The 9,448-nt window shown below is 51.3% G+C and overlaps 1 protein-coding gene across 1 annotated transcript in view; it reads right to left on the bottom strand.

The window, feature by feature from the left end:
• TIMM44 (translocase of inner mitochondrial membrane 44) overlaps positions 1-7,665 on the bottom strand; it is a 52,368-nt gene extending 44,703 nt beyond the window's left edge. The window contains exon 1 of the mRNA XM_025206625.1: positions 7,646-7,665. The gene's annotated coding sequence lies outside the window, so the exon portion shown is untranslated. The remainder of the gene's footprint in view (positions 1-7,645) is intronic.
• Between the last annotated feature and the right edge of the window lie 1,783 nt (positions 7,666-9,448).

Genomic DNA, 9,448 nt, shown 5'->3' with positions numbered 1-9,448 from the left:
CGCCATCCCCCATGCCCTCCCAGGGTGCGTACAGCAGTGGGAATTGGTCACCCTCCCCATGCTCCAGACAAGCCATAGCTCTGTCCCACGCACCCTGCCCCGCCCCCAGCTGGGCAGCCCCTGCCCCACTCCCTCCCTCACCGTGGGGGGCGTTGATTGGCTATCAGTATCAGCTCCCAAAATCTCTAATGGTGCACCCCTAAAAAGCTTTGTGTTTTTAAAGATCTTACAGCAGTTTAAAAACATCACTTGAACCTATTATCCCAATTTCAGTGAAGCAAAGGTCTCAAAATTAATCTTTAAGAATCAGGAATCGAACAAATTCTCAATCTGCAGCCCGGCAACTGAATTACAAAATCATTCATCCTTTCAAAGGATAAGAACCAAAGGTCTCAAACAGGCAGCCTAGAGGGGAGAAGAATAAAGTTCTTCATCCTCACCATCATGATATGAAAGCTGATAGCTCCCAAGAGATAAGTAAACGGCCAGAAACAGATCCCCACATCTGTAACCTGTTTCTGGCTTCCATCAACACACCCCTCTTGCCTCCTCAGCCATAGAGAAAACAATAGACAGAACTGAAGTATAAATACAGATTAAGGTGAACAGGAATGTTACATGAAGAGGTTTGCCATAGATACTATCAGCTCTAAAACTGTATATTCTTAAGCCATATAGTCCCACCAACATATGTCAACAGAGCACTGGGAGCAACCCAAGAGATGGCTGCATTGCAACACTATCTCCATATTGTGTCTCCAACTAGTGAGCCAGCAATCTTTTCCATGATCCATGCCATTATCCCTACTTTTACTTGCAGCTTTGTATTGAACACAGGCCCACGACTTGGATCTGACCCACAGGAGTGACTTTACCACAGCTGCTAGCAGCCTGGGAGTTAATGCCACCACCACCACTCAATCCCATCCCTGCAGCTGAGGCTGGAGCCACAGTGTCAGCAAAGTCAACGCCCAAGAGGTGAACGCTGCCACATAATAGAGGGATTCAAACCTGGGCTGCTGACCATGTCAGCCCACAAGAAGTCCTTGGACCAAGACCGGCCTACCGGACCAAATGAAAGACACTCTTGCCCTAAGGCCTAGACCAGCCATCTATTCTTGAGGAGCCCCTGCATGCCCAATTCTCACAGTCAATAAATACTGCTTCTCCTGCACCAGACCACCTCTCGACATCACCTCCCTCAAAATGAATATGCCCATGCAAAACCTTATAGGCTTTTATATGTACGTAACCTAGACACATTTCATAGCTAGAGAATGTTTGCTAATATTAGTGGGTCTTTACGGCTCGTGGCTTATTTGTCTTCACCAGGCTTATGCCTAGTGAGTATCATCTGTCTGGAACAAGTTTCCCTTGTCTCTGCCATGATACTTCTAATCAAGTATCTCCAGCTGAAGAGGAATGACTGCATAATGCCCCAAGATATGATAAGACAAAACAAAACCTGTCACAAAGTGACTAACCTACGTTTAGTTTCACGTTTGCAGATACCGCATTTAAATTCAGTTCCCTGCTATTTACTTTTTCTCTACAGCCCCAAGTCAGTTAGGATCGTATGAGAAGGCTGGAAGGGGCCTCATGAGGTCATCTAGTCCAGTGTTTCTCAACCCATGGGTCGCGACCCAAAAGTGGGTCGCAAGAATATTTGAAAGGGTTGTGAACAATCACAGAAAAATGTGGGGAAGTGCAGTTTTCCCCTACGAGGGGCTGCTTGGGGCTGGGGGGAGCAGCAGGAAGGCGATCAGGCAGAAGATACCACGTGCCCATGTGGCAGCCAGGCAGGGTGGAGAGCAGCTCCTGAAGCTGCCTGCAGGGAAGTCTATGGGACATGGGGGAGCACCACGGGGGACACATCAGGGCAGGGGGACACATGCCTCTCCAGATTTGTACGCCCACAGAGGACACAGGGCTGTAGCCTGGCCAGACCAGCACAGGCAGGAGCCACCTCCATGGCCCAGCTGGTGGGTCCCAGTACAGGAGGGTGGAGCGGGACATTGAGACTTATTGCTGTCACTGCCACCACCATGAACCCTGCACCAGATAAGGAGGCAGAAGCACGAGGAGTAACAGATTTGAGGGGGGGGGTGGGGGTGGCAGGGGCCACGCTGCCCTCATCTCCTCCCACCACCAGCTGCTTGCATGCTGGACCACAGCTTCCCTCAGGCTGCCCGTATTGCTCGCCACTCCACCTCCCCTCTGGGGTAGAGCTGCAGCCTCAGGGGCAGTGCTCAGGCCATGGCAGAGGGTACAGCTGTGGCCCAGCATGCAAACAGCTGGCGGTAGCAGGAAGTGAGGGCAGCATGCCCTGCCCCCCATTACTCCTAATGCTGCTGACACTGCAGCTGGTGTGGAGCTCACGGCAGCGGCAGCAACGAGTCTTGCTGCCTCACTCCACCTTCTTGCACTTGGACCTGTCTGCTGGGCCACGGAAGCGGCTCCCCGCCCCACTGGGCCCACCCAAGTTCAACCCTGCCTCCCTCCACCTTCTTGCACTTGGACCTACCTGCTGGGCCATGGAAGCGGCTCCTGCCCATGCTGGTCCAGCCAAGTTGCAGCCCCGTGCCTAGTGTGGGAGTATAAAACTGGGGGGGCGCACACGGGGGGACTACGGGCAGGGGGCAGCAGGTCAGGAGTGAGGGGCACCAGCAGAGCTGGGAGAGGTGGGGAGCCATGGGGTTGGGAGTGAGGGGGAGCTCTTTCTTACTCAACCTATTTACTAGGTCAGGGCTGGCCATCGATATGTACAAATGGGTCCTGGCACAAAAAAAGGTTGAGAACCACTGATCTAGTCCAACCCCTGCTCAAGCCAGGATCATCCCTGACTAGAACATCTCAGGAAATCAGAGTAATTTCCACTTTATAAACTAACAAATCAGAGATGCATAGCATAAACTTTCATAATCAGCGGGCTTACTTTATTTTATGAAGCCATCTTAGCGAGGTGAGGGGCTGCACACCCTTTGGACCATACCAGTGGGGGCCACAGGCCCCTCCAAGCGCTCCACTGGCCGCACCAGGCATGCCAGTGCTCCCTACCCCTCCCAGATATACTGGGCATGTTTTCCCCTTTCCGTCCCCACAACTGCATCAGGAATGTGGGTGTTCCCCCCACAGCTGCACATGCAGCAGACTCATAGGCTCAGGTGCCCAAGCCCCACCTTCAGAGCTCCCTGGACACAAGCTTCTTTGCTGCATCGTACTATGTCAACACCCACATCATGGGTTTCCTTTGCACTGTGAACTATGCAATGCTGGTGCACCCTGTCTCCTGGCAGCAGTGCGCAGCTCCAGCTGGGCAGGAGCATGCAGTGGTGTGGAGCCATGTTTGGCCAGAGCTCTGAGCTGCTGCAAACCCCTGGATCCTCATGAGCGCATCCCCCCAGCTCCGTGCTGCCCAAATGTGGCTCTGTGCAACCATATGCTCCTGGGACTGCTGGCCAGCCAGAATTCCACATCTCTGGGCAGAGGCACAGAGCTGTGTTTGTAGCTGTATGCCTCTGGCTCCGTGCTGCTGCCCAGCAGCGCAGAACTCTGGGTGGGTGGCAGTGCCAAGGCCTTGCACTAGCTTAGTGGTAGACTGGATGCAGTGGTTCCATGGGCAGCATGTTTGACATCCCTGGCGTACAGAGAGGTGGTTAGGTGTGTTAGTCTTCAGTCAGGCAGGCGGCTAGGTAGATTTGCACCTAACAGACTAACTTGAGGCTCTCTACCTGGTGGCCTGCAAGGGACTAGTTTGTGGCTGCTGCTCTCCCATTGCTCCTGCTGCAGCAGCCAGGAGCAGGAGGTTCTGGGCTCCCCCTCTTTCTAGCTTCTGTTTTTTGTTTTGCCGCACCCCCGGCTCCTCATGAACACATGCCCCTGACTCGGCACTGCCTGAACGCAACTCTGTGCAGCCTTGTGCCCCTGGACCTATGCTGCTGCCTGTCCCATACCCACATGGTCACTCAAAACCAGTTCCATGTACCCAGCCTGAGAGGAGTGCCTGCAATCTGGACCCGGCTCAGGGCCAGGGTGAGTCTGACACCCCTGCTCTAAGCCATCCAAGCCAAGTGTCTGTCCAGCCTGCTGTTGAAAAGATCCAGGGATGGAGATTCCACAACTCCTCTAGGTCAGAGGTTCCCAACCACTGGGTCGCAGTGGGTTGGCTGCCAGGTCGTGGCACAAACCCTCCGCTCAGACCCCCATCTGTCTGTCTGGGCAAGTGTCTTCCAGGGTTAAAGCTGCGTGGCAGGGCGGCCCCAGGAGGGAGGCAGCCGGCTCCATGTGTCCCACCCCACTCCCACTGGGCTGCAGTATAAAAAGGTTGGGAACCACTGCTCTAGGTAGCCTGTTCAAGTTTGACCACCCTCATAGTTAATGAAACTAAAAAGTAACAAATTAAAATCTTGTAGAATTATTTTTCTCAGCAAAATAAGAAATGCCATACTGGGTCAGACCACAGGTTAATCTAGCCCGGTAAGCCAGCCCTTACAGCGTGAGAGATTCTTACAGAGTGGAAACTTATTGGCACAAGATATCATTGAACCTAGACTTGGCAGGAGGCAAAAAAGGCTCAATTATTTATGGGTATAATAAAAACATCTATATATAAATTGATGGAGATTAAGAACCTTCATTTTTCAGGTCATATTCTAATTGTTAACTATTTAGAATTAAAAAGACACTTTTCTTATGTGTGCAACTTCTCTCACGGTTGTTCTTAAAGTTGCTTCTCAAACCACCCTATGCAGCAGCTGGTACTGAATGTCTACAAAATAAGGACAACAGGACTAGAGTGCCACTGGTTTGAGCTTAAACTGTGTTTTCTTTATTCTATTGCCACTTAGTACAGAGTTTGAAAAGCCTAGCCTGATCTTTCCATTTGGGGTCAGCAAAAGATCATCATCCTCTTTATGGGATTTCAAATTCTCAAGTGCCCTTTTACGCCAGAAACTTGACATTTGTTCACTGATTCATTTGCTGGCTGAGTACAGGAAAGGCCTCACATTTCTATCAAAGGTCACCAAAAGACCAGGCTAACAATTTAGAGTTATTTTTCCATGAACTACTGTGTTAGCTGTACAGCAGCTCAGTTTGAGATACAAAGAAAATTGAGGTCAATTATATTTATTAGATTTTAGCTAAGAATATCAAAGACAAATGAACAGCCTGCAGGCACAGACTTGGATAGGGATACAAGGCTGGCCCATAGGATTATAACAAGTTCTGACCTTTATTTTTCCATCTAAATCCTGCCAGACACGGAGAAAACACAAAGCAATAATAAAATAACATACAGCTTTCGCGTAAGGTGCCATCTGTAAGCAAATTTAAAGTTCCTGAGAGTGGCTACTACCCATCTTCAAATATGTTCAGTTTTCAGAACCTCTCCCTTTCGGTACAGGGGTCCTCAAGAGTCCATAAATTCTACTTACAGATCAGTGGCTCCAACTTATCTTATTCCAGGGCACTCCTACTCATGGGTGACTGGTGCCTCCTGGCTCTGGCAGGGCACCAGCAGCCAATCGCTGACAAACCAGAAGTGCCATCAGCACTTGTCTGCGGGGGCGCTGGCTGGCACTCCCTACTTCCCAGGCAGCGAAGGCCAATTTCAGGGTGGGCACGTCCCCCTGTGCCTCCCCCTACACGTCACCTACGCTCCCACTTCCTACTAACATTTCAAGCTGTGACTCCTTACTTTTAAATGTCTGGCTAGCACTAGACTGTAAGAACTAAGCCCTTGAGCTTCAAAGCTCAATGATGCTTCCTGTTACTTTCCTTTACATTTAAACTCATAACCAAATATTTAACCTATGACTTCTTATTTGTTACATAATGTGGCTCCCACTTTTACAAACCAACCCTGGAAAACTAGGGCAGGAAACATTCACTCCATGGCTACCGGCCAACTTCCGCAGATTAGTTTGTTTTCTTCGTTATGGGTGGTTTAGCAGCCACGAAAGATTCATCTCATCACTGCCTGGCTTTGATATTGCCTCTTCCATCTACAAGGGAGGCACTGAAATCAAGTCACTGGACTGGGATTCAAAAGAGCTGAGACCAAATCTCATGTCCACTACAGACACTCTCTTTGACTTTGGACAAGTTGTTTAAGCACTGACTCAGTCACATGATACAGTTTCAAAAAAGCAAATGCAATTTTGGGCTGCATTATCAGAAGTCCTTAGGTCTGCGATTGTCCACTCTCCACTCAGAAAAACATCCCTTGATGCTAACTCCCCCGTCAGCAATCAGTCCATTTCCAGCCTCCCATTTTTGGAAAGGTTACTGAACAGGTGGTTGCCCAACAGCTTTAGACACATCTGGGTATGAACAGCAGGGATCCAGGTTTCCCATTTCCCCTCAAGCTCCCCACCCTGCTGCCCTCCCCCAGGGCTTCCATGGCCCAGCAGGCGGTACCTGGCATGGCAGGGCAGAGAGGGGTTGGGTGGGGAAGCTCCTTATCACTGCAAGCCCTGCACCGCCCCGGCGAGGTGCTCTCTGCCTGCCTGGCAACAGTCAGAGGCACACCCCACACTGCTTGGAGCTTCCCCACCAGGAAAGGATCAAGGAGCTTCCTCACCTGGCCCTGATGCCAGCTGGGCTGCAGAGGCTCCAGGGGAGGGTGGCAGGGCAAAGAGCCCAAGCCTGCAGTGGACAGCCTGCACCCGCCCCACACACGGATGTGGGGGGCATGGGTCCCCCCTGCCACCTGCAGGAGTGCGCACAGCAACAGGGAGCTGCCCCCCACCCCGAGCCTGCAGCGACTAGCCTGCACCTTTCCCCCCCACCACATGGGCTCCACTTCAGCCATAGGATCCACGGGGGAGGGTGAGCCGGGCTTTGCGCTCCATTACACTGCAGCAGCTCCTGCCTCCTGTGGGTGGCAGCTGGGGCTCAGGCGCCACTGCAGGGGGCAGGGGGCTGTGGACCCAGGTCCCTGGCCCCATAGCCTTGGCAGCTAGGCCCCCCTCCAGCAGGCTGGGGGGAAGGGGAAGAGAGGCAGGGGCCGTGGATGGGGAAGCAGGGGGCACCAGCAGGGCCAGGGGGGACTGTGAGGGGGAAGCGAGGGGCACCAGGATGGTGAGGAGGCTGTGGCTTGGGGGCGAGCGGCCTGGACCTATGTTCTGTGACCTAAAGGGGCAGGGGGCACTCTGATTTTCCACAATACAAAACTCAAAATCAAATATCAAAATGTATAGGTATTTAGAATTTATTTTATTACAGTGTTTGAGGCACTGGTAGGTTTCCAAATTGCTTTAAAATTGCAAACATATCAATAAAACATTGTGTTCAACTGATACCTCTATATATATACATACGTACACATATATATAGTGACGTCATTTTAATTTCAGATTTTGGGGTTATCAGAGAATTTAGGATTTTTTTTTTTTGTATCATAGAAAACCAGGATCCCGTATGATCACATTCCTGGACCCTTGTCAGTCTGGCTTTCATCCCAGATATACATGGAGACTGCGCTCATGGCCTTGGTCAATAATCTTCACTTGGGGATGAATGGGGGGAACTACTCTACTGATCTGATAGAGCTTTCGGTGGCCTTGATATAGCTGAACATGAGCTGATAAAACATTTGCATGAGCAGGAGGTTGTTCACAGGACTTCTCTTAATTGGTTCCACCTTTTTCCTGAGGTGATGATGGGCAAGTGCTTGTCACTCCCTCAGGACCTTTTCTGTAGGGTCTTCTGGGGCTCCATCTTTATCATCCCTCCTGATCAATGTGCATCCTGTTCAATCACTGGGCAAGATCTAGAATGCACATCATTAATATGGAGATGAAACCCAGCTCTATATTCCTCTCCCAGCCCCTGCAGTCTCTGTCCTTTCCCAGTACATAGTTGCATTTGGGGACTGGATGCAGGCTGAACTAATTGAAGCTGAATCCAAGCAAGACAGAGGTGATGGTAGTAGACATAGCACTTGGGTGCGAGGCAGGAGGGGGCCTGGGACATGTATCACTGACAGGGTTCAGCCTCCTTTTGGCACTCAGGTTTGCAGCCTTGGGGCAATCCTGCATTCTTTGCTGCACCTGGATTTCTAGGTGCAGTGGTAGATTGGACTGCCTTTCACCAACTCCACTTGGTGAGAATCACAGAAAGTGAGGGTTGGAAGGGACCTCGTGAGGTCACACCTAGCCCAACCCCCTGCTTAAAGTAGGACCCATCCCCAACTAGATCATCCCAGACACGGCTTTGTCTACATGGGTCTTAAAAACCTCCAAGGACAGAGATTCCACCACCTCTCTGGGTATCCTGTTCCAGTGTTTTCCTATCCCCCTAGTAAGAAAGATTTTTCCTAATATCTAACCTAATCTTTCCTCATGGAAACTTGAACCCATTGCTCCTTGTTCTGTCATCTGCCACCACCGAGAACAGCTCAGCTCCATCCTCATTCGAACCCCGCTTCAGGTAGTTGAAGGCTGCTATTAATCCCTGCCTCAGTCTTCCCTTCTCCAGACTAAATAAGCCCAGTTCCCTCAGCTTCTCCTCATCAGTCATGTCCCCCAGCCCCTGAACCATTTTTGTCGCCCTCCGCTGGACTCTCTCCAATTTGTCCACATCCTTTCTGTAGTGGGGACCCAACACCAGACACAGTACTCCAGATGTGGCCTCACCAGTGCTGAATAGAGGGGAATAATCACGTCCCTTGACCTACTGGCAACACAGCCCAGGATGTCATGAGCCTTGTCAGCAACAAGGGCGCACTGCTGGCTCATACTCAGCTTATCGTTCACTATAACCCCCACATCCTTTTCTGCAGAGCTGCGGCTTAGCCAGTCGGTCCCCAGCCTGTACTGGTGCATGGGATCATTTCATCCTAGTGCTGGACTTTGCATTTGTCCTTACTGAACCTCATGAGATTTCTTTTGGTTCAATCCTCCAATTTGTCTATGTCTCTCCGAAGGCTGCATGCCTTTCTTTTAGATTCAGATCTGGCAACCATCATCCATTCCTTTGTAACATTGAGGCTAGAAAACTGCAATGTGCTCTACATTGTGCTGCCCTTGAAAACTATCCAGAAGCTGCCGAACGCAGCAACCTGCCTCCTCTGGGGTGGGCTGCAAGGAACAGGGAGGTGCAGGGTCACTCCCCAGAGGCCAAGCCTGACCATCTTCCAGCTGACTCTGTCCTACAGCATAATGAGTAGCGTGGTCTACATGTTGCGCTTCCTGCAAAACGCAGTAGGGGGAAGTACAACATATAAACCAAATAAGTAACTGCTCTGCAAGACCCAGGAGTGGCGGCGCTGGCTGGCAGGCCATGGGGTCCCGGGACCTGCAGCTTATCAAGGTGGCAGAGAAAGGAGAGAGGGCTGGAAGGGGGCGAGGAAGTTGGCAGAGAGCTGGGAAGGAAACGTGCAGGGACAGCCCAAGACACCTGGGCACGAGCAGGCAGGTCGGGCCACGGCAGCGGCTTCCGCTGA

The sequence above is a fragment of the Alligator sinensis genome, unplaced genomic scaffold (genome assembly GCF_000455745.1).
Source record: "Alligator sinensis unplaced genomic scaffold, ASM45574v1 scaffold103_2, whole genome shotgun sequence".
NCBI classification, from domain to species: domain Eukaryota; kingdom Metazoa; phylum Chordata; order Crocodylia; family Alligatoridae; genus Alligator; species Alligator sinensis.
The sequence above is the reverse complement of the archived record's forward strand: the minus strand, read 5'-3'. Positions and strand labels throughout refer to the sequence as shown.